At 39.8% G+C, this 22,383-nt stretch overlaps 2 long non-coding RNA genes across 6 annotated transcripts in view; one reads left to right on the top strand and one right to left on the bottom strand.

Annotated features, from left to right (window-relative positions):
* LOC126767064 (uncharacterized) overlaps positions 1-22,383 on the top strand; it is a 448,370-nt gene that overhangs the window by 294,115 nt on the left and 131,872 nt on the right. The window contains exon 1 of one of the 2 annotated variants that reach the window (XR_007669007.1): positions 10,737-10,747. The exons of the other annotated variant lie outside the window; for it this stretch is intronic. This is a non-coding gene — a long non-coding RNA (uncharacterized LOC126767064). Of the gene's footprint in view, positions 1-10,736; positions 10,748-22,383 lie in introns of those variants that run through there. 2 annotated transcript variants of the gene reach the window in all.
* LOC126767017 (uncharacterized) overlaps positions 1-22,383 on the bottom strand; it is a 145,187-nt gene that overhangs the window by 101,939 nt on the left and 20,865 nt on the right. The gene's annotated exons all lie outside the window — the stretch shown is intronic.

Here is a 22,383-nt window from a genome sequence, read left to right as displayed (position 1 = left end):
GCGAAACCACTTTTACTGGGGCAAATGAAATAGAAAGGCAGCCGGTGACAAAACCATATGTGCACACAAATGACATTCGCCCAGTAAACACAAAAAAAAAATAATAAAAAAAAAGCAGTTAGCGTGTTGACACCAGCAGTATCGTTAGTTGCACGCGTCAGCCGTAAAGCTAATTGTGAGTCAAACTCTTTTTAGAAGTCTATCAGCTCGAGTGTGCGGTGACAAAAGTATTGGTGGCGGCGGCGGCAAGACCAGCCGGGGGCCAAGCGTCCGCCATTCGCATGCAAAACAGTTGAGCTTTTGATTTGTTTAAAGTGAAAATTTGCAAGTGACGGCGTCGCATGGCGTTGAACTTTGCGTTCAACTCTATTTGTGCTCTTGTTTTTGCTTTTGTTATTCATAATTTGTTTTTGTATTTGCACAGAGTGCTGAAATATCGGAAAGCCGCACGCATAAAAAGTGGTCAAGACACTTGACAGTGTGACGCCGTTACAGGGTTAATGCCGCAGACACAGGTATGGTAGACACGTGGGTCCTGAGAAAGAGTCGCAAAATGTGTGACACATTGACTGCGCTCATTTGCATTTAACGGTACAGCACTTAGCATCGCACTTCTTCTTCTGACTGCCACACGGTCCATGTGTCAATGCAAATTTGCGCGAAGATTTGGGTTTTTGCGACTTTCAGCCCCATCACTTTCTCACTAACAAGCCTTGATGTTTTTGGTGATAAATTTGGGACTAAGCAAATGAAGATTGACTCAACTGATACGAGGTAACTGGTGTATATACTAAATTAATTGGAACAAAAAGAAGAGAGCCTCCAACTCGCAACGAAATCGAGGACAACGCGTGTGCTATGGATGTACTTGATATCTTTGGCAGAGAGAGAGAGAGAGAGATTAAGGCGCTCATTTCGACTATTCATCTTTGTACACATAGAATGTTAGGTAGCTCGCTAATGATAAGATAAAAGCTGTCTCAACAATAAGAAATACTTTTAGTCTAATAAAGACTGGCTTTTAAACGCTGCGTTTCGAAGAAATTCTTTGACAAACTATCTGTTGAAATCATTCTGTTGTTCAGACAGAGATTGCTAAAAGTCTAAAAACTCTTTCAACCTAGGAAGTATAAAAGGATTACTGGACCAATTTGATGCTAGATATCGGTTAAAGCTAGATCCAGAGGTATCAACCTAGCCACCTCAATTTGAGCTTAGAATAACCAAGAAATCCTTTTGGATCTGATTAGACTTAACGGTTATTGTTTTACGTTTCATAACTCTTATTTAGAAAGTTTTCTAAATGATAAGTACGTCTGCAATGAAGCCGGACGCTGATTCTCTGACTTCTATTGTTTTAGCTTCTCTTGGTTGACATTTTGCTTCCAGCCTACCTAACTAAAATAAAATCAGATTCATAACTTGTCAAGCGGTGTTAACTCAGTAATTTTCTACAAAATTATTGCGGTAGTATCATTTCCACAGGTAGCAAAGTCCAAAAGAGAACATAACAATTGTCAAGTCTCCAACCTACCATAGTTAAACATATTTTTTTTTTGTCAAAATTCGTTTTTTATTCAAGATAGATAGCTCCCTTCAAGGGTGATACGCTGATTTAAGCGATCCTCCAACTTTTCGGTAACATTTTTGTAGTAGGATTTGTCCTTTGCTTCAAAATAGGCCTTAGTTTTGGCGATCATCTCTTTATTCGACGAAAATTTCTTTTCTAGTGAGCGTTCTTTTGAGATCTAATGACAAGAAATATAAAGCCCATTTTTAATCTGGAGAACTTTTTATACCCTGGTGCGTACGGAAGCAATATCGAAGTCCAATTCATTAATTCTGTATATTACGAACTAGTCCCTCAATTTTTAAGATATCGTTTTTTGCAAACGTCATCCTTTTCGCTTGACACGCCGTGCATTAACTTGGCGAAACAGCACTGAGCTTTTCTTCAAACACTTCCATTTTACGGCGATTTCGTCCTTCAAACGGTCCAATAACGCTATGTAATAGTAGCTATAGATCCCAAATATTTCCCAAAATACGGACGCCATAAACTTGCCTGGCGTCTGTTGTGTTTTACCACGCTTTAGATTGGGTTCATCTCGTGTAAGCCACTCGGATGACTGTCAATTGGACTTTGGAGTGAAATAATGGAGCCTTGTTTCATACGTTTTCACATTTCGTTGCAAAAACTCGGGTTTATTACGATTGAACATCTGCTCCGAATCATCGAAAAGGGAAAACCTTAACATGGAGTATATCATCGCATTACAAAATGAGTTGGGAGGAATAATCGCCGAGGTACTGAGGCTTGATTGAAGCAAAGTGAAGTGAAGTCATCGAAATCTTGTCTCATGCGAATTTTCTATCCGCTGTACCTCTGTTAATGAGAGAGAGAGAGCAGAGGAACTCCACATCTCTTATGCGTCGACTCAGTACATTTTGGTTAACGTTTTGCGTATGAAGTGTGTCAAAAGACATGAATATTTCGCAAAAACAACATCGAGTAGCATAATAAATACTTGGCAAAATAGTTGAGGACCCTATACGCATCAAGCGTATCATTACTGGTGACATGATGTGTGCTTATGAATATGATATCGAATCATCCAGCGGGCCGTAACCGAAAAAACCAAAATTCGCTGCAGACAATGGAGGCCGTTCCAGCCGAGGCTTACAATGAGTGTATGAAAAATTGGAGTAATCGGTGGCATGCTTGTATTGGCTCAAAAGGAGCATATTTTGAAGGCAATAAAAAGGGATTTGTATTAAAGTACGGGTCGAATTTGATCAGATGATGGTCATATATCGTTATAAACTTATGACCAGATCTCAAGAAACTGCTAGCTGGAAAGATGGCCAATTTTAAGTTTATATGCGTTTTGGTATCAGCATGATTTCGAATAGTTGGAAGATCGCTATAATCCATTTCCATCATTCGTTGAATCATTGAATACAATTTTGCAAAAAAAACGTGGTTTTCTGTTAGAAAGTCATAAACTTCTGAACTCAATGCATATTAATTGAAGCAGGTCTTAGTTTTTAAAAAGAAGTTCAATAAAACTGGCTTAAATAAAAGTATTTGCGAAGAACTGTTATGTCTAACTAACTAGTCTACATAACTGTTTGGTTTTGTTTACAAAAAAAAACTAAAAAAAAAACTCTAAAGAGTAGCTAACGCTGATTTTCTGAAAAATGGGTTAATTAATGATTTAAATAAAGCACTTAAATCCGCATGCTTTGACATTCACTTCCTTTTTGTACAACAATAAAAAAGAATCTACCAAATTTACATATCAGCAAGAGAATCTCAAACGACAGCAAATAATAAACAACTCTCAAGAGTACTTACATACATACATATATATGTAAGTTTTACCCAGCTAACAACAACAAAAATAACAAAAGATGCCCAGCAGCGCTGACTTAAGCTCATGAATATCCAATTAATCCGAAAATCGGCCAAGATCGGCAAATGTAAACAAAATCGAACGGTATTAATTGCGTTTCCGCTGCGAAAGCACACTTCAAACGCACATATACTATATACATGTAGTACATATGTATGTATATATTTATTGTACAGTATACATATATGCATTTGGAGATCGTTTTCATAGAATTTCATTCTTTGCGATTGATCCATTTACGCGCGTTTCTGCAGATAAATAGATACAGCAATTATATAGTATAATATACATAGATATATACATGTGTGTGTATGTTTGGGCCTGCTGACCCACTGACTGAATTGTTGTGCGAGTTCGCACACTGATTAACGCTTGTTGATGCCTATCGCTGGCTGCTGCCCGAGCGATTGTTATCCGAGATCGCGTTGATTTTGATTGCCGGCGAAAATTTTAATGAATAGATTACTTTCTATTTCTTTCACATTTAATACGAGCAAACAACAAACAGCGATGCGTGTTAAAACAGTTATATGAACATATATTTAAACAAATTTATCCAACGATCGGTCGGCCCAACGGCGTCTGGTGTTAAGCTTTAAATTTAGAAATGTGCGCTTTGTGCTGAGAACGTCGAAACGGCAAAGGGTCTGCCATGAGATCCATATCTATTGTGGCTTTGATTAAACAAAATGTGTGCGCATGCGCAGCGCTGAGCTGTATTGCGCTTGGGTCGATTCAATATTGTTATTGCGCGGCAGTTGGCCGTCAACACTCGTGTTTACAGTTATATTAATGTGTACATATGCAAATGCTTAAATGCGCTTAATGAATTGTGCCGCAGAAATATTTAAATTTTCGAACTTCATTTAATGTTGCACACATATTTATGTATTTGTGTTTTTGTTGTTGCTTTCATTTCCCTAAATTTACACCTTGACTCACAAGCTTGGGAAATTTTTGAAAAATGCACGCAATTTGTTGCCACAGCTGTCGACACCAATGTTGCTGAAGGCTTTGTTGCTGTTACTAATTACACATTTTTGTTGTTGTTATCAATATACCCATTTTTGTTGTTGTTATTTTTGGTGCATTGCTTTGGTTGTTGCAGTTGATTTCGGTTAATTGCATCTTGTTAACGATTCGTTTTAGTTGAGCTATCAACAACTTCCCATGTAGAGCTACTCGTAGCTCGGATATTGCACCCGATTAGCAGCTGATAGTTTGTCTGCGCGAAGAAACTGCGAAATAATAACAACAATATCATTATCTTTTAGTAGCTGCCGTAGGCCAGATCCCAAGCATCGCTCTAATGAATTAGTTCACACGAACACCTACTAAACTTTAATTTCATCGAGTAAGAAAGCCGCCATTCGAGAGGTTTGGAGATGTGTGAGCACAGTGAATAATTACCCTAAAAGTTTCCAAATCATTTGCGCTTACCTTGATATGAAAGAAATTGCGCTGCGTTTTAGTCTTTTAGTTTTGAAACTGTGCCAATATTTGGTACTAAAACTCTTCACCAGCTACCTCAACAAAGACTTTGGAAATCGTATTCGACATGCAGTCAATGAATGTAGAAGAGGAGTATGGTAGAAGTCAGTGTTTTCAGTAGTCATCTCAAAGTTTTAGCCATTGAACTCAAGCTCAGCGCCATTACAGACACGGCTGATACCACCGCTTGTTATAGCAGTTTTAAGATATCGGCAAAACGACTATGAAAAAATATTTCCGAGCACAGAAGCAATTCCTTCACCAGCGAAAAATATGGACCAAAGTTGATAACTTTGTGGCATACATAGGAGCCGGATTTTTCAGTCGACCTCTACAGAATAAGTTAGCTTCTGGTTAATTTAGCGGAAGTGACTAAATTGTACGATAAAGTGTTGAATAAAGTATTGAGTTGCTCAACCCAGAATGCATTTCTCATCGAAAACGATGAGGTATTCCCAATGTTGCGCGAAGCAATGGATGATAGAAGAATAACTCAGATCAGGAAACAAGAGAAAGAGGTAGAGTGGATGGTGAACAGCTTAAAATACTTCTATTTTCAGAAAAGAAGAAATTGAACTAGTTGAGGACATTTCTAACCTCTGCAATAGTATCTTCAAAAAATAGGCAAGGTATAATCGGTTTAATAAACGCCGATCCATTTCGAAGCTCTCTACATTTCTAAAGAAAAAACACAGAAACTTTTAATTTAATATGGAATGCTTATTATCATTCGAAAGAATGGTTATCTCTTTAAATTGTTGGCCGCGGCTCCGTCTCAGATGGTTCATCCGAGTTCAATTTTTTAGGACTCGTTCGAGCATTTCGACTGCTAACTGGCGAAGGACACGCGTGATGTTTTGCTCCAAGACCTGAATCGAGGTGGGATTGACCGCATAGACCTTAGATTTTACATATCCTCACAGGAAAAAGTCCAGCAGTGTGATATCGCACGATCTTGATGGCCAATCGACCGGCCCAAAACGTGAAATTATCTGCTCACCGAAGTGTTCTCTCAATAAATTCATTGATTGATGCGATGTGTGTGAAGTGGCGCCGTCTTGTTGAAACCAAATGTCGCCGAGGTAACGAGCTCCAATTTCAGGCATCAAATAGTCGGTTATCATGGCGCGATAACGCTCGCCAAGGACGGCTACGTTCTCAGCTGCATCATTTTTGAAGGAGTGTAAGCCGATGATTCCTCCGGTCCACAAACACACCAAAACGTTGTTTTTTTTTTTTGAAAGAAATGGCAGCTCTTAAATCATTTCAAATTGTTCTTTGTTCCAAATGTAGCAATTTTGCTCGTTTACATACGCATTGAGCCAGAAATGGCTCGAAAACTTCGGATCTAACTTTTCAAGAGCCTATAAAGCGAAGCGATGTCGCTTGAGAGGGTTGACTATTATCCAATAATGAATTCTGAGTCCCAAGATAGCTGTTGCGAATAGTACACTCCGTAGGCCCATTATGTTGACCATAAGTTTAGCGAAGCGCTCGAAGCACATTCTTTACAGAACGTGTTACTAATAACTTCTAATGCGCGCACAATTAAAAACCGTTAACTTCAGAGAAAAAAAAATTTGCTGATTCCAAAAATTTCCTTGTCTGTTTCGAATATTGCGCGCAATTTCCTCAAATATATCCGACGTTTAGTGACGATAGTGAAATTCTTTGCCAACAACCAAACAAAATGGTATATGCGAGCGTAAATCGAAGCAAAAACTAAAAGCGAAACGGCAATGACGATCATAGCAATTTGCACAAAATATACAATAATATAATAACAGTAAACGCTAACGCGCCCGTAAGATAAACGCTTTGTCAGTACATTATGGCTAAGCGCGGATTGGCGGCGCTCAGCCGAATGCCGAATGCCGGTCACAGAGCGCGGTGCGTTCAAACAAAGTGAGTTATTGTTGCGCTAAATGCTAATAATTGAAAACACGAGCTGTTGAAAGATCAAATACGCAGTGAAAGTGTTGCAGCGAGGCGCGAGTCGCGAGCGGAGTGAAGCGGAACGAAGCGCGCAAGGCATTTCGGACATAGCCACAAGCAAGCGAGCAGTTAGAAGCGCAGCAGCAACATAAACGGGTGCAATAACAATAATAAGTGCAACAACAACAATGACAAGAGTGCCAGCAACAATAACAAGAGTGGCTACAACAATAAAAACAACAATAACAACAATGACAAGAGTGCCAACCCAAGTGTTAAAGCGAACCAGAGCCAGAGCTAATGACAGGGTCAATGCGCAGGCGCATTTCACTTTTCTTTGGCGTTGCTTAGAAGTGTACAACAAGAAATTCGGAAAAAATAAAAAATATACAAATAATAAAAAAGCACAAAGTTTAAGGCGCATTTAAGAATGAATGCCCAACTAAATAAAGTCACTAGCATTTTTTATGATAAAAACAGTTCCCTGCAACCAGTTTGCGGCTTAGAAGTTGAGTACTTCAACAACTAACAGAGTTTTTCTTGCTTTTTTTTTGTTTTGGCGAGCGTTGAAATTGAAATCAGTTTAATGGAGTAGGTTAATAACAGCGAGACAACGTGCGCGCAGACAGTGTAGAAGTTGACGGTCGATTGCAGCCCCACCCAGAGAACGACAGTTGGGCAATAAGCGATGGGCGCTGGGTGCTTGGCGGTGGGCAACAGCTGCAAATTGTAAAGATAAGCTGTAATGTAAACATTTACCGCATTTGCCATTTCCTTTGGTTTTTTTTTTACGAAACCACATACACTTGAACTTCATTCTGAGTGGAAGAGCAGCGCGCCTTCTAGGTTCTCGTACTACAAATATGTTTATGAAAGCTGGAATCAAGGAAAACATTTGAACTCTTGATAGAAAAGTAGTTCTTCTTCTTCTTTACTGGCGTAGACACCGCTTACGCGATTAAAGCCGAGTTAAGAACAGCGCGCCAGTCGTTTCTTCTTTTCGCTACGTGGCGCCAATTGGATATTCCAAGCGACGTCAGGTCCTTCTCCACCTGGTCCTTCCAACAGAGTGGAGGTCTTCCTCTTCCTCTGCTTCCCCCGGCGGCTACTGAGTCGAATACTTTCAGAGCTTTCGTCCATTCGGACAACATGACCTAGCCAGCGTATTCAGAAAAGTAGTTACTTTGCAAAAACAAAAGTTAAGATAAATGAAATCTTCTATAAGTATTTCGGTTTTCGTCTAGGCTATTTTAGACAAGGTTAAACTTTTTATTCCATAACAATAATGCTGCGGTGACCGCTGAATTACCGGCCGAGCTATTCAAACACGGCGGCGAAAAACTAATAAGGAGCATGCATCAGCTTCTTTGTAGAAAACGGTCGGATGAAAGCATGCCCGAAGATTAGAATTTACGTGTGATCTCCCCAATCCCCAAAAATAGACGACGAAAAGTCCATAATCTGCACCAACTACCGTGGGATAAGTCTCCTAATCATCGCGTATAAGGTTCTAGAGCGAATTGTGTGAAAGATTAAAGCCCACAGTCAACAAACGGGTTGGACCTTACCAGTGTGGTTTTAAGCCTGGAAAATCAACAACTGACCAAAGATTCGTGCCAAATCGTGGAAAAAACCCGTGAAAAAGGACGGCACACATCACCTCCTCGTCGATTTCAAAGCTGCCTTTATACCGCTATGTCTGAATTTGGTATCCCCGCAAAACGTATATGCCTGTGTAAACTGATGTTGATCAGTACCAAAAGTTCCCTCAGGATCGGGAAGCTCGGGCTCCGAGCTGTTCGATACCAAACGAGATTTCCGACAAGGCAACTCTGATAAAGAAAGAAAATAATTTGAGCTGAAGAGCTTAATCAAGAAGGTACAATCTTCTATAAGAGTGTACAGCTGCTAGCGTACGACGATGACATCGATATCATTGGACTCAACATACGCGCGAAACAAAGCAAATGCGTCTGGTAGTGAACGAGGGTAAGACGAAATATCTCCTGTCACCAAACGAACAGTTACCGCAGTCGCGACTTGTCTCCCACGTCACTGTTGATAGTCATAACTTCGAAGTTGTAGATAATTTCGCCTATCTTGGAACCAGTATTAACACCAGCAACAATGTTAGCCTCGAAATCCAACCCAGAATAACTCTTGCCAACAGGTGCTACTTCGGACTGAGTAGGTAATTGAGAAGTATAATGCTCTCTTGACGAATAAAGACCAGGCTCTATAAATCCCTTATTATTCCCGTCCAGCTATATGGTACAGAGGCATGGACGATGACAACATCTAATGAGTCGACGTTACGAGTTCTCGAGAGAAAGGTCCTGCGGAAGATTTATGGTCCTATAGCCATTGGCAATGGTTAATGGCCCATTCGATGAAACGATGAGCTGTACGAGATATCCGGTGACATTGACATAGTTCAGCGAATAAAGAGACAGCGGATACGCTGGCTAGGTCATATCGTCCGAATGGATGAAAACACTCCAGCTCTGAAAGTATTCGACGCAGTACCTGCCAGGGGAAGCAGAGGAATAGGAAAACCACCACTTTGTTGGAAATGCCAGGTGGAGAAGAACCTGACTACACTTGGGATCTCCATCTGGCGCCAAACAGCGAAAAGGAAGATTTTCCGAGTGGCTCTAGACAAACAACCATTGCTTAAGCTAAATATTCCACTACAAAAGGAGAATACAGATGGACCTCTCGTATATTCCCAGTTACCGAGAGAGAGAAAGAGAAAGAGAGGGAGAGAGTAGGTTTAGATCGGGGACAATTTCCGGACATGCAGTTCTGGGGGCGGCTGACTCTCTGCAATAATTTTTAACATATTTTTTCTCCAACAATTGATGGAATATGGGTCCCGGGAATGATATAAGATTATTCTACTGATATTAGGACGCGATAGCCGAATGCGAGGTACCCCTCAACGTACACAAGAATGGTGAGAATAAAGAGCACAATTGCTTCCCGTAGAAAGAGTCGAAAGAAAACTCGCCAATTAGTAATTTATTCACGAAAACTGAATTTGGGTTCGACAAATATTTATTTATAGACATCATCAGTTCGTGCATTCTCTTATCACCAAGCTTTATAATAGCCCATATTGACGACTCAATTAGAGCCTGACTATCTACTATTTACTTAGGAACTTGCGATAAACCTTTCACCTTAAAAAATGCTATAATTTGCAAAATTCAGATAAATTGCTTTCAAAGCATGCAGTTCAAGTCCACAAATCATTTTGTGAAGTTTTTAAAAAATCATTTCTCTTTCAACTTTATCTGATTGCTCAGTTATGTTTATGTTAACTTAATGGAGTCATCAAATCCACAGATAAGCGAAAACGTTTGAATATATTATATTAGGTAGCTTTCAAAAACCATTTGTCCATCAGCACCCAAACCCCGTTAGCACGTTTGTCGACGTTCGGATCTTTGCCGGCTTATCCAGTTACTTTATTTGATGTTTCTTTTATTGAGTTGATGTGATTAATGCGACAGTAATGTTATGTTTGGTAGCGTTTAGTCGCCAGAAGCGCACGCACATTCACACACATACATATGTATGTATGTATTTATGAGTAGAGTGATGTGTGTGTAGATTTGATCACGCATTCATTCACTCGCCGCTTCGCGCGGACATTTATTCAAATTAAGCGGCTGTTGGTGGCACTTTAATTGACTTATCTGCTGTTTAATTATTGTTTCTCAATGCAAATGGCTTTTCACTAACATAAGCACGCATCTGCATATCCACATAAGTATGTATGTATGTATTAATATAGTTTTAAAAATCGCAGTAATTATAAAAATTTAAATTTCATTCGAGAATTCGGTAGCTTTGTTTTGACATTGTCTTCGGCGGTCTTTTGTTTCATTGATTTAATTTATGTTTTAACACCATAAAGTAGCGGTTAATTAAAACGCATAAATTGTAGATATATTATGCGACATTTTGTTGTGATTAACACTTTTGTTTTTGCTTTTGTTTCAAGCCAATTTTTTCGTAAAAAAAATATATATAAACATAAGAACATTAATATCTTTATATACTACCCAAAAAACAACCGTAAAACTAACCGATTTGAATTCATTTGGCAATAAGTTCTGTTCACACATGAATTTATATCTCCTCATAAATAAATATCAATAAAAGTCAAATAAATCGTTCTCAACACAAGTGAAAGTGTAAGTAATTTCAGATTTTTATGGTAAAAAAATTTCTTGCCACTTTCATCAATCATAATTACCGCTCAATTGATCGTTAGCAGGCAGGCACATTAAAATTTTTGGAATTTTCCGGAGCACCTGCCGCAACGAATTCCATCGAAGCCTCATTATCTTTCTTTGTAATTATAATATTATAAACGGTAATTTATTAACAACACTTATAAATTATCGAAGCTGCGAGAAAATAATCGAAGAAGACTCAATAATTTACTGAAAGTGAATTTCTTGCAATTAAATTCAATAATAACATCTGATCAAATTTGACCCGGACTGATCTTAACAAACTGTGTGCGTGCTAGATTTGTACAAGCTTTTTATGTTCGTGTGGAGTTTCAACTCCATCTCTATGAAAATCTTTTTCAGTTCTCGACAGTCCGGGTCAAATTTGATTACATGATATACCACAAATTACTTTCATAAATATGTATTTGAGTCAGAGTTTACTGTGTTGAGTAATTTTCAGCGAGGTCAGGTTAGGTTAAGAGATCGATTATAAGAGAAATCTCACTTGGACAACTTGGAATGCCGGTTCGTTGTGGTACCTAAAAACTCCTATATACTGGACCGTAAGACCCTTACAGATCGACAAAGCGCTTTTAACCTAACACAAATTTGTTGAGATACCTAGCATCTGATTCGGTTATTTCTTCTGTTTCTGCCTGGACAATGGACTGGATGTTTTCACCTCACCCTCCTCCATACAACTTTGACAACTAGCGTCTGACAAGATTTTAAGCCTTGCCGCATGAATGCCTTTTGGACAGAGCCTAGTAGGAACTCCAACGATTGCGGCAAGATGAACTTTGTACAGACCAAGAAGTTCAGTAGTTATCTTACGTTCTACTCTAGGCCAGAAGGCGACTGCGAGGCACACGACTGGTCGTCGAGCTTAAAATGTCATTGGAAATTCAACTTCTGGCTCTCCTTCTGAGTCTGATGATGAAGTAGGCTGATGCCATTTCTAATTAATGACAACAGACACTCATTGACTAGCTTTGAGGGCACAGTTAGCGAACTCAGCACTAGTATTTCTGCTCTGCTGTAGAAGGGAATGATCACCTTCTTGTAAGAGACTGCACTTCGTAGAAGTACGTATACCGCCACCTTAATAACAGCAATTTCTGCATGAAAAAACACTAGAGTGATCTAAGCCTTGGTAGCCTAAAGCCAAGGTTGACGGAGAGAGGCTTTCAGAAAACTACCATTAAAAGCTCACTACGTTTCTTCTCCAGCGACTTCTCCCCAACTACAGTTCCCCTGTCGGTATATAAATTTTCATGAATACAGTGGAAGGTGGAGAGAATTTCGGCGTATCTTTGTTCCAACCCTTTCATATACCCAGCTTCCCTGAGCCTTATAGTACACTTCGCAGCAATACACCTGTCAGCAATGTTCACAGGGCCCGTGGTTAAAAAGAAAATTGCTGTTATAGTCGGTATTGCATCGGAGATGCCGATGAGAGCCGCTCTTTGGACACGTTTAAGCTTTCTAGCCCTTCACCTGACGAAGAAACTTCGCAGTTATAGCCGAGTTTACAGAGTTTGCAATAGCGCGCCAGTCGTTTCTTCTTTTCGCAGTTTGGCACCAATTCAAGATATCAAGTGCAGCCAGTGTCCTTCTCCACCTGATCTTTCCAACGGAGTGGAGATCTTCCTTTTCCTCTGCTTTCGGAGATGCGTTTCTTTTCAGAGCTGGAGCGTTTTCATCCATTCGGACGACATTCAATATTTCACGAAAGCTTTCTATCAAGGATAAACCCTTTTCAGCGAAACTTTACACTAGAGTAAGCCTACCATTTACTAGCCTTGAACTCATTTACAGTGTCTTTGTGATAAGACCCGTATGGCTGCCCGGCCATAGCGGAATCGCAGGAAATTGTAAAGCTGATGAGCTAGCAAGGAAAGGCACCATAGCACCGCTATCGGTAGAATGGGAGCGCATCGGTGCTCCCGTATCCTCTTGTGTTCTACTACTAGATAGCTGAGCTTCGCGGAAACTTGGCCAGCGCTGGACCACCATCGGCGCATGCGCTGTCGCAAAAGCCTTTTGGCCCAAGATCGATCGCAAGATATTTAGTGATCTCTTTGGCCTCAGTAAGGCTAACCGCTCCCTAGTTGTGGAGCTTTTAACAGTCCATTGTACTATTGGCGTCCATGCTGTAAGGTTGGGAATCTTATCAGACCCCATTTGCAGAAGCTCTATGGAAGAAGATGAGGTGGAAAGAATTCTAAACTTCCTTTTTAGTTGTTCCGCATTTGGGAGGTCATGACTTAGATACTTATGAGTGCATATTTGCAGACATCCCAGTACCGCTATTTTGTATTTAATTGGAAACAACCGTACCGGGTCAAATCTGAGGAATACAGTGGATTCGAGAAGTCAAATCCAACAAATTTGGTCAGGGAATGGCCGCGGGTGCATTATTATAGTAGAAGAGCACTTTTCCTTAGTAAAATGAGACCGTCTCTTTCGACAAAGTCAACGCTACTTAATTATTGATCCAATAATTTGACAGAATAGAGTCCAGTGAACCATTTTGCCCGTTCTAAGTATTCGCTATAGATCACTTATTGAACTTATCATAAAATGGAATTCAGCAAAACAGTCATCGTATTTTCAAAGCAGCTGTGCCAGTCCATTCTCTCAACTGTTCTTTGTATCTAAAGTACAGCAGTGGTTGCATGTTTCGTCGATGACCACGTAGTAACATAGAAACTCTTCGGATAGTATTTCAACAGCGTCAAAAACTGCAGACGATACACTCATCGCGCTGACAGCTTTCTCATCCCTAATACTCTACGCAGAGAATGTATCATGAGTTCTTTTGAGATCCCCATCATATTATATCTCAATTATTTCATGCTCCTTGAAGCGGCAATCTACCAATAGGAGATCGAGAACTTCAAACCCTAACTACTAATTTTTGAGGCATTTGAGCGCAGCTCATCAAAAACTGAAGGCCTGCAAATACGCTTAACTAATTTTTGTTGTTCAGATGGTTTGATTTGGCTAAAATTTTGGCAGTAACCGCCTAGAAGATTGTAGATAATAAACGGCTCTTAGGATATTGGCGAATAAAAAGGCTAAGTACGTATCGTACTGTCCTCGTAAAAGCTCATTTTACGCCTCGCACGATTGTTGCTAAGTGGTGAAAGAAAAACAGGTGACATGATTTTCACAAAACTTACACAGTGTCGCATGAAATATTAGAAACCATGACAATCACAACTTTTTTCCAATATTTCAAACAAGCACACGGTCATTAATCTGTATCACTCATAGAAATTAGCCTTTAAGTGGGTTGAATTTATATATAAAATTACACATTGAGTAATATACTTTAATAACATATATTTTTCCATTTTAATGAATCACTTTTAAAGTCGATCAGAAACCGTTTTTTAAGCATCATTCTGAACAAATCACAGTATTCCATCATAATCGCTTATTTGGCTAATTAGTCTTGCAGCTAACCTAATGTAGGAAACAAGTTGAACATATGTATGCTATTGTATACATACATACATATGTATGTATGTATATTCTAAAGACTTTCCACAAACACTTAAATAAATATATATTTATATGGACTTATATGTGTGTGTGTATATGGTATATACTCACAATAGCTATGCGAGGCAACTGCGAACAATTAATAAAAGTCTCGCCAATGAAAGCGTATTTACCGTTGCATGCCACTCATATATGTAGTTGTACTTACACACATACATACATATATTCTCGTATGCAACGCCAAAAGCACAACTTTTCAATTCACTTTATTATGCACATTAACCATATATTGCTGTCAATATAAACTGAGCACATAAATAACTTTAATTGAATTATATCATAAAATGTCATGTAATAACAAAGCGAAATTGCGGCGCGGCGACATTGAATATGTATATTCGTATATATACAAACATATACACAGATATATATTCATAAGCATACAAACATACATACATATAAGGCGGTGCAACGGCAGCTGGCGCGCATTCGACAGCCCACTCTTGCAACATGCCTTTGAAGCGGCACAACTTCACTATGTACATACATATATTTCTATATATATATATATAAGTTTAATATATACACATATATAATAATGGATTATATACACATATGTTGAGTTTAATAACTGCATCAGCATGTGGTTATAATTGATGACGCGCATCGCCTAGTTTTACGCCACCAAAGCCAATGCCTGCGTCATTACGCCCCTCGAACCGCTTCCACCAACTTGGCCACTCGCCGGCGCACTCTGTCAACGTGTAGTTATGTTGTCCAAAAGCATTAAATATGAAGAAATTCTCGCTCAAAATTAATCACGCGATTATGCAACCGACCGACAACTTAATCGACACAAACATCCTGTGGCAATGGGTTACCAGTGTTGTTGCACTCAACTGCACGCTGCACTGTCAACACAATAACAAACAAAAGCAAACATATTTATAAAAATATATATAAAGATGATTTCGCCAACGCTCTCTAAATTATTACTCCGCGAATATCAGCGCAAATATATGGACTGCACATTCAATCAGCGCGCTCGCCAGCGCTGCGCTCCGCGCTCAACCACCGCTGCGGCACCCGCTAGAAAGTTGTTTTGTTGCTGTGTCGAAATTGTCCAGTACTTTCAGCCATTACTCACACATACATAACTGCACATAGCTGTTGGCGAAGATGAGTTTTTTCTTGTCATAAAGGATCGCAGCCTCTTCTGGCGATTTGTGGCGCGCCTGCCTGGGTAGCGAGCGAGTGAGCAATTGCTTGCACTTATGGAGTGCGCGCAATTGTTTAGTATTTAGAGGTGCTTTTTTTTGTACTCTTAAGTTTTTGAATCGCCCGCAGTTGTACGAAATTAAAATATTAGCATTTTGATTATTTTTGTATTTTTTAATGGTGAAAATTATGGAGACAATCAATCTTGCTTTTAATTTTTAGAAAATTTTAAGGCAAAATGTGTCTGCTAACAAAAGCTGATCTTATTGAATTTTTTCGCAGTGAACAGTGTGAACACTTAATCGCTTTACTGTTATACAGGGTTTTTTCCAATAAGAATGATATGATGACATCATCCAAATGGCCTCCACGACTACTTTTGCAGCAACGAATTCGAAGAATCCAAATTTCGACAACTTTTTCCACTAAATCAAGTCTTATGTCATGAATAGCATGTTCAATATTGACTTCTAAAGAGACTTGAAGAGAGTCTAGTTTATTGCTAAAGACTAATGACTTCAAATTACAGCGCAAGAAGTAGTTAAATGATGTTAAATCACAACTTCTTGGAGGCCATTCAATGTCACAATTTCTTGAAATGAATGAATCTTCAAACTTTGCTCGCAATAATTCGGTTGTTGCACGTACTGTGTGGCACCTTACCCCATCTTTTTGGAACCAGATGCTGTCAAGATCAACTTCTTCCAATTGCGGCCATAAAAAGTTGATTATCATCGATCTAAACCGCTCTCCATTGACAGTAACGGTGTCACCAGCTTCATTTCGAAAAAAGTACGAATCGATGATTCCACCAGAGCAAAAACCATATCAAACTGTCAATTTAGGTGGATTTTCTTCGCACCACAATCGATTGTTTTTGTTTATTTACCGCACCACTCAGATGAAAAAGAGCCTCTTCAGAGAAGATGATCGACGAAAAAAAAACGTTGACGTTTTCAAGTTGTTCCAAGGCAAAATCAGCAAATTCACGACGTTGACGGTGGGCCAATGGCTTTAGTTCTTGAATATAAATAATTTTACGATACAACGATTGTGATTTGCGACAGTCCCGATTCTTGAGAACGTCTTGAAATCGACAAATTGTGGTCATCAGCACAGCCTGATCTGCAGCAACATTCTACTTACTTCGGGCGGTTCTTTGTCTTATTGGCACTTGAACATTATGTAAAGAAAGTGTACGCTCAAAATCCTTAGTGGAAAACCCGGTATATTTGAAGAGCTGCTCGTTTGTAAACAATTTTCTCAAGTTTTGTGGAAAAGTTTTTGTTGCTATCCTAACGAAGATGTAAGATCAAAAACAGCATTTTTGGCATATTTTACTGTTTTACTATCTAAAGGTTAAAAATGCGGTTCAAATGAGGCGAAAACTGAGTGAAGTGTACTGAGAAGTAAAATCTTCTTTTGACGACCAACGAAGATTTATGGTCCTTTGCGCATTGGCAACGGCGAATACCGCAGTTTATAGAACAATGAGCTGTACGAGATATACGACGGCAGTGACATAGTTCAGCGAATTAAGAGACAACGGCAATGCTGGCTAGATCATGTCGTCCGAATGGTGAAAACACTTCAGCTCTGACAGCATTCAACGCAATACCCGCCGGTGGAAGCAGAGGAAGAGGAAGATCTCTACTCTGTTGGAAAGACCAGGTGGAGAAGGACCTGGCTACACTTGGAATCTCCAATTGGTGCTAAACAGCGAAAAGAAAGAAGGACTTGTGCAATGTTGTAACCTCGGCTATAACCGCTTAAGCGTGGACACCGCCAATAAAGATGAAGAAATGAAAATAGCGCAAGTAGTACTCGATATTTGTTGGGATCAAGAGAGCGTGCTGTATTATAAGTTCCTAAAACTTGGTGAAATCATTAGTGGGGAAGGTTATCGACAACAACTAATCAAATTGAAAGGAGCGATTGTCAACAACTGACCGGAATTTTGGGATAGACACGATGCACTTATTTTCCGTCATGACAACACTCGATCTCATGCTGCAAGACTGGTTAAAAATGGTTTGGAAAACAGCGGCTGAGGATTTTTGCTGCACCCGCCATATAGCACAAATGTTGCCCACTCCGACAACCATGTATTTAGGTGAATGCAGAACACGCTGAATACGGTGCATATCGAAAGGGAATATCAAAAATTGACTTGATTCATTATTTTGGGAAAGATTTACCATAAAAATGGGCAGAGCATAACTTAACTTAACTTAACTTAACTTAACTTAGTTAAGTTATCTGAGTTTCTGCTAACCTTACATAAAAGATATTGATGTATGTATTGCCTGGGTAAAGACTTTCTCTGGATTAGCCAAAATGTTGTTGTTAACAAGAAATTCTACAAGCAAAAGTTCGATTTCCGTTTCATGTTCAAAATACAGTTAGCACATTTCCATTCATAACGCATTTTTCGAGCAGAGCATATACAACAAAACTGTCAGCAAACGCTTTTAATTGAAGCATTGAAATAAAATATTGGACAACACAAATAAAGACAAGACCAAGTTGAAGCTCATTAAAATGAAAAACTGTCCGCAGCAGACGCAAGCTCGCTAGTGCTAGGAGCAAGTGGAGCGACATGTGAGTGTTGGGGCATGTGCAGCAACGTATGTCGGTTTGTATGTGTGTGCGCTTCCTAGTATATCGCACACATTTGCATCAACAGAAATGCTGCAACATATACATACATACATACAGACATATGTTGCATGTAAGCATGTTGCAAGCGCGTAGCGCCTGAAAATATCTCTGCACCGTTGCCTCTTAACGAAGTGGGTCAATCGAATGAGATGCTTACACGCTTGTTCGACAACTGCGCTTGGCACCTCGGCTTCGGCGAAATGCGCGAGTGTGAAAATGTGCGAAAATTGAGAAATTCCGCACAATCGCAGGAGGCGAATCAAGCATAACACACTTAACAATAGCAACAACAATAAAACTGCAACAACAAATGATACTACTAGCAGTACAACAACAATAAAAAAAATCGATAAGTGCGCTGACTTGCGAACAACGCTGAGAATTGCTCGCATCAATGGTAGGAAATTTGTGTTGCAACAACAAAAACAAACGCATTTGAGCAACATTCACTAGTAATGTTGTTGTCGTTTAAATTGCAACACAACACTGCAATGTTGCTGTGCGCGTACTGTGCTCTTATTGTTGTTGTTGCTGTTTTTGTTTTTGTTGTTGTTTATTATTGACAACAGCGCTTTTGTTGTAATTTAACGAACAACTCCGTTAAGCGCTCATATCGTAACGCTTCGTATTCGGTGGAATAATCGCAATCGACTGCGAAATGCAACAAATCAATGTTTATCAACACTTGATGTTTATCAACATTGTGGCCGCGTTACATTAATTGCCACAGTGATACGCATCGGTGGCGCCTTTTCGCTGTAACGGCGTTGATGATTGCAAAGTGTGTTTAGTGAAATCTAACTGTGCAACGAAAAGTCTTCGAATACTAACTTCGAACATTGTAGAAAATAAAAGTCGAAAAAATGGCGATTATAGTTCGATGTTTACCAACACTTTTCCTGCAACAATTTAGGTAAAAGTCGCTAAACTGCACTGCAGCACATGGCAATGGGAAAAGTTCACTACAACAAGCGCACACATACATACATCTACTTGCCAGCACTCAGCGCTTAGTTTTTTGATTTTTTTTTGTATTTTGCCCATGACTACGTTGAAATGGCACACGGTTACTTAGCAAATGGCCAAGTGGCACTTAAGTTTGGAGGCAAGTCGAATGCAATATGTTGCACGTGTTACTGTGTCAGCATGTCAGCGGTCAAACAATGATTATACGCTTTTCTCACATGCACAAAAACACAAACCAACACACGCACTGATATGCGACCGGCGCACAACGTTAGTCTCGTCTTGCTGCTCTCGTGGCGCTTTTAACGAGCTCAACCCCTTATGTAAATATGCGCTTAAGATCACTTAAACTAAATACACGTCACTCAAAGCGGTTTCAATTTCCACATCGCTTGCAAGCCGACACATGCAGGCGAGCCGCACAGCCGGCGCACAGACCTCTCCGACCTTGACATTTTGGGTGCAACACAAATTTGGCATTTCCCTGAATAATGACGCCGAAGGCAAAACGCAAATGCAAACACTTTTACCCAATCGAAAGCGTTGCAATGACGCACGGAATTCATGTCAAGCATTTGCCTGCGAAAATCCATACCGTTATTTGAAGCAGACTCCGCGGTGGCATGCAAGTGGTCGAGTATAAATGGGGTTTAAAGTGCTCGAGAGTTACATGGGAGTTTTGTATTGTGCTTTCATTAATATATAGACATATTTATGCATTGAATGCGTTTACCAAAGGAGGCTTAACTCAATAAATCAAAAAATTTACGCAAAGCTTACGTTTTGGAGCCTTAAAAAGTTTTTTATTTTTTTCTACTGCAAACTCCAGTCTATTCTACAAAGGTTACTGGCATGGTTTACTTGAAAACTAATATATGATAACCACAATATTTTCTTTACTAGCGTAGGCACCCTACTTTTCGCTTTTTGCGCCAATTCGGGATACTAAGTACAGCCAAGTCCTTCTCCATCTGATTCCTCCAACGGAGTAGAGGTCTTCCTCTTCCTCTGCTACCCCTCTGAATCGAAAACCTTCAAAGCTGAAGTGTTCTCTTCCATACGGACGGCATGACCTTGAGCGTAGCCGCTCGACTCTTGATTCGCTGAACTAAGTCAATGTCGTCGTATACTCGTATCTCATACAGCTCATCGTTCCACCGACTGCGATACTCACCTTATTTGCTTATGCGCAAAGGACCATAAATCTTCCGCAAAATCATTCTCTCAAACACTCCTCACTCGCTTTTTTTCATATATCTCAATTTTAGGTTGGGTTAAATTAGTCTGGTAAGCTCGAGAGCCACGCATAGACCAGGTTAGGTTAGGTTAGTCTGCTAGAGTCGAGTGACGCACATAGAACAATTTTGGTCCTTAGCGATGTCTGTTGGAATGTTACGTAGTTCATGAGAAGTAGCAATCTTTCAGGATGCCAGCGCTTGACGTGGGTTTCAAAGTTTCTGAGACCTCACTATCGACACCTCTTGCAGTGTTTCGTACCATGGGCAACCCAAAAGTGTTCTTAGTGTGGAATAAGTGCACGAGAGATGCTTCATTGTTACTGGTGCCTTGCTCTTGATATTTTCTACTGTCATCTCGATCTACCATACACCACTCAATTTCGATGTAATCATTAAACCGCTTATTTCTAGCGGAACTCTCCACTGCTGCCCTACTTCTCAAGACACTTTGGCCGATATGCGATACAAGATTACTGCTTTCATTGCTGCTTGGCTGCCAACGTAGATGTTGACTCTGAAGTTGCCTGCTTTACATTAGAGACTAGTTCGGCGACTTTATCCATAGCAAAAACCTCTCCTTGAAATATGCAACAGTGGTCCGGCAGCGTACTAAGCTACCTTATGCCGAACTCTGGATATATAATACGGTCACCAATTAAACGAAATAAAACTTTTCATAAGCAGCTTTGGCGTATGTTATCTCACGTCTAAAAATTGTGGAAAACGTACATATCACACCTGTTCAAGTCTTCAGATATCAAATATGTGGACCACATTTTCTGGCTTTTTAGCGAATGACCCCCACATTCAGTATGTGAGGTGTTGTATAGGAATTCAGAGAAAATCGTTGCCCAATAATAATGCTCTCTTGTGTCTAAACTGGATAAAATTGAGCGAAAACTTGGCCTAGACTCCGTATAAAAATTATATAAGATCCGGGCGAATTTATTCCATATAACTGGTATTGGTATGTGAGGTACCATAATGAATCTCGGGGAACGAATGCGGTGATTGCGGCACGACATTGGTTGAAAATTTGGCGAAAAACTCATGAAGAATCAATGCAGTATGCAACGGTGCATACTCGTGGTGCAAAACGCAAGCCTGTGGCCTATGGAAAGGCATTTGGAGTGCTCCACACCTCGATAATCGAGGAAAACTGTGAACATAACCTTGATTTTTACCTGCTTTGACGTGGTTTTTCGGCTTCGGCGCACCTTTGCTACGATATTCGGCCCATTGATCGTCTGTTTTCGGGTTGTAAGCAAAGACTCAAGACTCATCGCCAGTAATAATACGTTTCATGACATTCTGACAGTCGGAAAGCATTGTTTCAAAGACGTTAATGCAACGCTGTTTTTCGAAAAAATTTGTGATTTTGTTACCAATAATTTTCTTAGGCCCAAAAATCTTTCCAAATGGTTTTCACTGATCCTGTCGCTATTCCAACGTTGCCAGTCAGATCTCTGTCTCTTAATTCTCGATTCTCAAGCACCAATTCCTTTATTTTATTGACGTGTTGATCATCAGTTGATGTTAATGGCCGTTCTGGACGTGGTTCGTTGTCAACGCGTTCTCGACCCTCTTTGAATAATTTGTACGACAAACAATTATCACCGAAGGCCTTTCACCCATAATCTGAACATTTCAGCACCAAAAATTTGATTCCGCACACAAAATTTAAGTTTTCCATACCAGCCC

Source organism: Bactrocera neohumeralis, chromosome 2, assembly GCF_024586455.1.
Source record: "Bactrocera neohumeralis isolate Rockhampton chromosome 2, APGP_CSIRO_Bneo_wtdbg2-racon-allhic-juicebox.fasta_v2, whole genome shotgun sequence".
Classification (NCBI taxonomy): domain Eukaryota; kingdom Metazoa; phylum Arthropoda; class Insecta; order Diptera; family Tephritidae; genus Bactrocera; species Bactrocera neohumeralis.
This window is presented reverse-complemented; position numbering and strand designations above follow the sequence as displayed.